Genomic DNA, 7,728 nt, shown 5'->3' with positions numbered 1-7,728 from the left:
TTTTGGCAATAATTTCTTTTTTTTTTTTTTTAAAGATTTTATTTATTTATTTGACAGAGAGAGATCACAAGCAGGCAGAGAGGCAGGTAGAGAGAGAGGAGGAAGCAGGCTCCCTGCTGAGCAGAGAACCCGATGCGGGGCTCGATCCCAGGAATCTGAGATCATGACTTGAGCCGAAGGCAGTGGCTTAACCCACTGAGCCACCCAGGCGCTCCTTGGCAATAATTTCTAAAAAGCCTCCCCCCCCACCCCGTTTGTTCCCTTTTTTTAGTATACTATTCTCATTTTAGAGACACCTTTTTTTAAAGGTTTCTCTGTCACCTGATATCTCACCCCTTCATGCCCTTGCCCCTGGGTCCTTTTTTTTTTTTTTTTTTTTCTCTCGTTTACTCTCATTGGAGACTTTCCTTGAATATTTTGTGATTCTTACAGACAGATACAAATAAATCTCTGTGTATATATCAAAGGTCCAATTGAGATCTCTGTGGGAGTGGGATTTACTCAGTTAAGAGGCATCCTTCTAGAGTACTTGGTAGGGAGCAAACTCCCTGGAAACCTCCAATGCCAGAATGCTGAGATCTTTTGTGTGGGGCTCATATGCTTCTTTAGCTGGAAATCCTCTGCTGTTTTTATCTGGGGTTTGGATGACATAATGCTTCTCAAGGAGTGGGAGAGAAGAAAATCAAGTGTTATTATAGACTTTTGGTTAATGCAGTTATTTTTAGCCTCACTTGTCCCTCCCACCCTTAATATACCTGGGGTTTCCAAATGCCAAGTTGCTTTGGGATTTGGCAGGGTATGTCAGGGCATTTTTCCATCCTATAGAGATTCGTTCTCCACATCACATTATTATTTATACATTTTAAGTCATTATAATTCATTATCATTTTAGGGGAAGTTAAAACATTTAAAAAAATGTTGATATGCTTGGATATAGTACTACCACCTAGCTATCCTAAAAATGAATATTTTGCCAGTGTTACTGTTTTACAAAAAGAAGAAGAAGAAGAAGAAAAGAAGAAAGCAACCCAAGTGATTAGTGATAGGAGAATGATTAAATTATGATATGCTTGAATATTATGCAACCACTAAAATCATAATTTAAAGGATATTTAGTAATATAAAATATTCCCAATATTAAATGGACAATGCTAAGTACAAAATTAAATGGTTGGTTCAGATAGCCCAGTTTTCTTAAATATGCATGCATAGAAAAGACTAAAGACAGCAATACATGGCATGGTTAATGATTAAATTTTGCTGCTTTGTATTTTCTTTTTTTTTTTTTTTTTAAAGATTTATTTATTTATTTATTTGACAGAGATCACAAGTAGGCAGAGAGACAGGCAGAGAGAGAGAGAGGAGGAAGCAGGCTTCCCGCCGAGCAGAGAGCCCGATGCGAGGCTCCATCCTAGGACCCCGGGATCATGACCTGAGCCGAAGGCAGAGGCTTTAACCCACTGAGCCACCTAGGTGCCCCATCTGTATTTTCTACAATATACCTCAATTACTTTTATGATCAGGAGGAGGAAAGCTGATTAAAAAAAATAAAAAATAAAAAAGATCCATAGTCATACAGAATGATGAGAAAATTTGGGGGAGTTTGATAGTTGAGAGCTGCAGAATAAGGAACTGGGGAATAAAGAGACTGTTACCAAGGACCTAATGGTGGACAGAGTTCAGTCAGGGAATATGTATAACCACACTGATTGTGACATATAGCTGTGGCTGGAGTGTGGAGGCTAGGCTGGTGAGGGGAGAAAAGAATCCTGGAGACCATACAGATAGCTTTTGTCAGACTACAAGGGAGATTCTGACTCAGGCGGTGTTGGGGCCATAATAAAAGGCACAGATGGAATGAGCAGGCCTTAGAGGCATGAAAGATCAAGCAGCAAATCCCCAAACTGGAAATCAGCCTCCACACTCTGGTGAAACATGACTTGTGACCCATCATTCCTGGCCCAGACCTGAGAAGCCCTGGCTTCCTTGTGACTCTCTGGGGCCACCCTTTGTTCACAGTGGGAAATGCATTTGCAATTTCAATCAAAATACCAAAAAGAAGTACTCTTTATCAACTTACCCTGCAAGGGGTAAGTTGCCCCTGTAGGGCAGGGGTTTGGGAGAAGCAACTAAAGTCCTAGTAGCAAGGTTGTAACCACCCCATTATTGAGGGATTTCTGTGTGGGAGGCTAAATGCCAAATATTCTTTATCTGATTTAGTCCTCACCTGAGGAGGGAAGTTCTTTTATAATCCCTACTTTCAAGAGTGTTGTTCACAGTCAATGTTAGAATAACTCTGGGTCAAAGCCTTTGCCCCTTTCTTCCAGGCTACTTTCTCAATGTCCCTCCAAAGACCCTTCTCATCAAAATTTGCAAAAGGAAACAACAGAGAGTAAGTCTTCTTCTAGCCTAGAGCACTCCAGGTTAGGAATACTCTGGAAATTACTGTTGGAAATTTCTTGATCTTCCAGAGAGAGTCCTTGCATTTACAGTCTTATGTATCTCCCTTTAAACACACTCATAAACTGGAGCTTAGGATATGGACTGTCTACACCTTGATTTGTTTTGTTTTTAATTTGTGTGTCTTGGAGATGGTTCTATATTAGTCTATAAGATCTACGTCATTCTTTTTTCTTTGCTATGTGATAGTGAATTGTATGGATGTACCACGATTCAGGTAGCGTATCCTGTTGGTAGAGCACATAGGTTCTTTTCTATTTTTTGTTTTACAAACAATGCCATGCTGAATAGTCTGGCACACCATCTTGTGTGTGTGACTTTGCAGGGTAAGTTGATAAAAGGTAATTATTTCTGGTATTTTGATTGCAGTTGCAAATGCATTTCCCAGTATGTGTGTAAAAATTCCCATTTCCATGAGTCTTCTCTAAAACTATTGTTTTCTGGTCTGACAAGTAAAAACTTCTCTCATATTTTATTTTGTGTTCAGTTATGAGTGAAACTGAATATCGTGTCAGGTGTTTACAGTCTTGTGTTTCTTTTTTCTGTCATTTGCTTGTTCATGCTCTTTAGAAGTTTTTTGTTGAGTTGTTGATCCTTGTAAGAATTGGTTTGTATGAGTACAGCATCCTTTTTTTTTAAAAAAAATTTAAATTTATTTTCAGTGTAACAGTATTCATTGTTTTTGCACCACACCCAGTGCTTCATGCAATCCGTGCCCTCTCCAATACCCACCACCTGGTTCCCCCAACCTCCCACCCCCCACCCCTTCAAAACCCTCAGATTGTTTTTCAGAGTCCATAGTCTCTCATGGTTCACCTCCCCTTTCAATTTCCCTCAACTCCCTTCTCTCTAACTCCCCTTGTCCCCCATGCTATTTGTTATGCTCCACAAATAAGTGAAACCATATGATAATTGACTCTCTCTGCTTGACTTATTTCACTCAGCATAATCTCTTCCAGTCCCGTCCATGTTGCTACAAAAGTTGGGTATTCATCCTTTCTGATGGAGGTATAATACTCCATAGTGTGTATGGACCACATCTTCCTTATCCATTCTTCTGTTGAAGGGCATCTTGGTTCTTTCCACAGTTTGGCGACCGTGGCCATTGCTGCTATAAACATTGGGGTACAGATGGCCCTTCTTTTCACTCCATCTGTATCTTTGGGGCAAATACCCAGTAGTACAATGGCAGGGTCATAGGGAAGCTCTAATTTTAATTTCTTGAGGAATCTCCACACTGTTCTCCAAAGTGGCTACAGCATCCTTTCTTGATTAAAACTTCACAGTGTAGAGATATACATACCTCAGTATCATAAAAGCCATCTATGAAAAACCCACAGTGAGTATCATTCTCAATGGAGAAAAACAGAGCATTTCCCCTAAGGTCAGGAACACAGCAGGGATGTCCACTCATCCCTGCTGTTCAACATAGTACTAGAAGTTCTAGCCTCAGCATCACACAACAAAAAGAAAGAAAAAGACATCCAGATCACCAAAGAAGTAGTAAAACTCTCACTCTTTGCAGATAATATGATTATTTATGTGGAAAAACCAAAAGACTCTACCCCAAAATTGTTGGAATTCATACAGGAATTCAGCAAAATGGCAGGATATAAAATCAATGCACAGAAATCAGTTGCATTTCTCTACACCAACAATGAGACAGGAGAAAGAGAAATTAAAGAATTAATCCCATTTATGATTGCATCCAAAATCATAAGATGCCTAGGGATAAATCTAACCAAAGAGCAAAAGATCTGTACTCAGAAAACTATAGAATAGTCATGAAAGGAATTGGAAAAGACACAGAGAAATGGAAAAATGTTCCATGCTCATGGATTGGAAGAATAAATATTGTTAAAGTGTCTATGCTACCTAAAGCAATCTGCACATTCAATGTAATCCCTATGAAAATACCATCAACTTTTTTCACAGAACTGGAACAAATAATTCTAAAATTTGTATGGAACCAGAAAAGACCCCAGATAGCCAAAGGAATGTTGAGAAAAAGAAAGCCAAATATGGTGGCATCACAATTCTGGACTTCAAACTCTATTACAAAGTTGCAATCAAGACAGTATGATACTGACACAAAAATAGACACATAGATCAATGCAACAGAATAGAGAACTGAGAAGAGTGCTCTCAACTCAATGATTAACCAGTCTTTGACAAATCAAGAAAGAATATCCAATGGAGAAAAAAGACAGTCTCTTCAACAAATGGTGTTGGGAAAATTGGACAGCCAAATGCAGAGTGAAACTGGACCATTTTCTTATACCATACACAAAAGTAGACTCAAAATGGATGAAAAATCTCAGTGTGAGACAGTCATCAAAATCCTTGAAGAGAACACAGGCACCAACCTCTTTGATCTTGGCCATTCAGTCTCTTGCTAAGCACATCTCCAAAGGCAAGAGAAACAGACAAAATGAACTTTTGGGACTTCGTCAAGATAAAAAGCTTCTGTACAACAAAGGAAACAGTCATCAAAACTAAAAGACAACCAACAGAATGAGAGAAGATATTTGCAAATGACAGATAAAGGGCTAGTGTCCAATATCTATAAATAACTTTCAAACTCAACGCCCAAAGAACAAATAACCCAGTCAAGAAATGGACAAAAGACATGAACAGACATTTCTCCAAAGAAGACATCCAAATGGCCAACAGACATATGAAAAAGTGCTCAACGTCACTCAGCATCAGGGAAATATGAATAAAAAACCACAATGAGATACCACCTTATGTCAGAATGGCAAAAGTTAACAAAACAGGAAGCAACAAATGTTGGAGAGGATGTGGAGAAAGGGGAACCCTCTTACACTATTGGTAGGAATGCAAGCTGGTACAGCCAATTTGGAAAACTGTATGGAGGTTCCTCAAAACATTGAAAATAGAGCCACTCTACAACCCACCAATTGCACTACTGGGTATTTACCCCAAAGATACAAATGTAGTGATCTGAAGGGGCACATGCATCCCAATGTTTAAAGCAGCAATGTCCATAATAGTCAAACTATGGAAAGAACTCAGATGTCCATTGACCGATGAATGGGTAAAGAAGATATGAATATTACACACACACACACACACACGTACACACACATATATGTATATATGTATGCATATAATGTATATATATTACACAACCATAAAAAATGAAATTTTGCCATTTACCAGGACATGGATAGAATTAGAGGGTTTAATGCTAAGCGAAGTCAATCAGAGAAGAACAATTATCACATCATCCATAGATATGTGGAATTTTTTTTTTAAAGATTTTTTTATTTATTTGTCAGAGAGAAAGTGAGAGAGAGCGAGCACAGGCAGACAGAATGGCAGGCAGAGGCAGAGGGAGAAGCAGGCTCCCCGCCGAGCAAGGAACCCGATGTGGGACTCCATCCCAGGACGCTGGGATCATGACCTGAGCCGAAGGCAGCTGCTTAACCAACTGAGCCACCCAGGCGTCCCTGATATGTGGAATTTAAGGAACAAGAAAAAAGACCATAGGGGAAGAGAGGGGAAAATGCAACAATACAAAAGCAGAGAGGGAGACAAACCATAAGAGACTCTTAATCTTAGGAAACAAACTGAGGGTTGCTGGATGGTAGGATGGGGGATGGGTAGCTAGGTGGTGGACATTGGGCAGGGTGGGTGTTGTGGTGAGTTCTGTGTGTTGTGTAAGACTGATGAATCACAGATGGGGCCCCTGAAACAAATAATACATTATATGTTAATAATAATTTTTAAAAAAAGAATTGGTTTGTTTGGATTCTGTTTTATAGAAATTACCTGCCATATGTGTTGCAAATATTCCCCAGTTTATACTTTTAAAATTTTTAATGTTTGGATATTTCAGTTTTAAAGTCAAATTTGAGACTTCCCCCTCTTCAAAGTGTACATTCTCCCATGATAGTGCCTATTTCTTCGAGTTAGGTCCATTTGAAATTAATTTTTGGAGTAACAACTGTATTGGGTCCTAGTTCCACTGCCGACCCCTTTTTCTCAGGCCCAGCAAGAGGAACCAAGCTTCAGAACCACAAGGATGAAGACCCTTCTTGGCTTCCTTGAACTGCTGGGTGAAACCCTGCAGCCAGATACTTCCTTCCCAGTGGGGGTGGGGGTACACTCCAGCAACCCAACCTGAGGTCAGCCAAGGTCTGTAATGGGCCCATTGGTGCCACCCCCTTGCACTCTGGTTAATGGAGGGTAGGGATAACAGGGGAGGGGGCGACATGGGATAGAAATGCTGGGGTTGGGGGAGGAGAGGCCACATTCATGGGCAAGGGAAAGGAGGACCAAGTACTGTGCAGGCAGGGGCATGTTGGAAGTGGAAGTGAAGTGGGGACTGCAGCCTGAGGTCAGTGAGGGGACAGAGTAGTCTGCAACAGAGGTGGGGGATGGAGGGAGTGTTGGTGGGGCCAGGGCCAGCTGGAGGAGAATCCCAGTGGGCGGGAAGAGTGAAGACATGGAGGGGGTGGTGGGTAAGTAAAGGGGTCTGTGGGGTGGTGTGAAGGGTTGGGGAGTAGGGGGTTAGAAAAAAAGCTCAGCCCAGAGCAAGGGAAGCTTCCTTTAAGACTTGAGCCTGCCCAAGCTGATTCCTCTGGCCTTGGGTTGTTGGGGCAGGAACCACTTTGTACAACTGGGGGAAAGATGATTCTCTGGAACTTCCGAGTAGGTAAGAGGGCATTCTAGACTGGCAGTGTCTCTCACTTACCTGCCACCCTAACCACTCCAAACGTCAGTCATCTCTTCACTCCCTCCAAGCTGAGTGTGAGGCTGGGATAAATGAAGGATTTGAAAAGACATTGTGTCTTCTTTGGAGAAGTGTCTGTTCATGTCTTCTGCCCATTTTTTGACATGATTATCAGTTTTTTGAGTGTTGAGTTTGAGGAGTTCTTTATACACCTCGGATATCAGCCCTTTGTCTGTAGTATCATTTGCGAATATCTTCTCTCATTCCATGGGTTGCCTCTTTGTTTGTTGACTGTTTCCTTTGCTGTGCAGAAGATTTTGATCTTGATGAAGTCCCAAAAGTTCATTTTCGCTTTTGTTTCCTTTGTCTTTGGAGATCTGTCTTGAAAGAAGTTGAGGTGGCTGATGTCAAAGAAGTTACTGCCTATGTTCTCATCTAGGATTTTGATAAATTCCAGCCTCACACTGAGGTCTTTCATCTACTTTGAGCTTATCTTTGTGTATGGTGTGAGGGAATGATCGAGTTTCATTCTTCTACACATAGCTACCCAGTTTTCCCAGCACCATTTA

The sequence above is a fragment of the Lutra lutra genome, chromosome 1, assembly GCF_902655055.1.
Source record: "Lutra lutra chromosome 1, mLutLut1.2, whole genome shotgun sequence".
NCBI classification, from domain to species: Eukaryota; Metazoa; Chordata; class Mammalia; order Carnivora; family Mustelidae; genus Lutra; species Lutra lutra.
The sequence above is the reverse complement of the archived record's forward strand: the minus strand, read 5'-3'. Positions refer to the sequence as shown.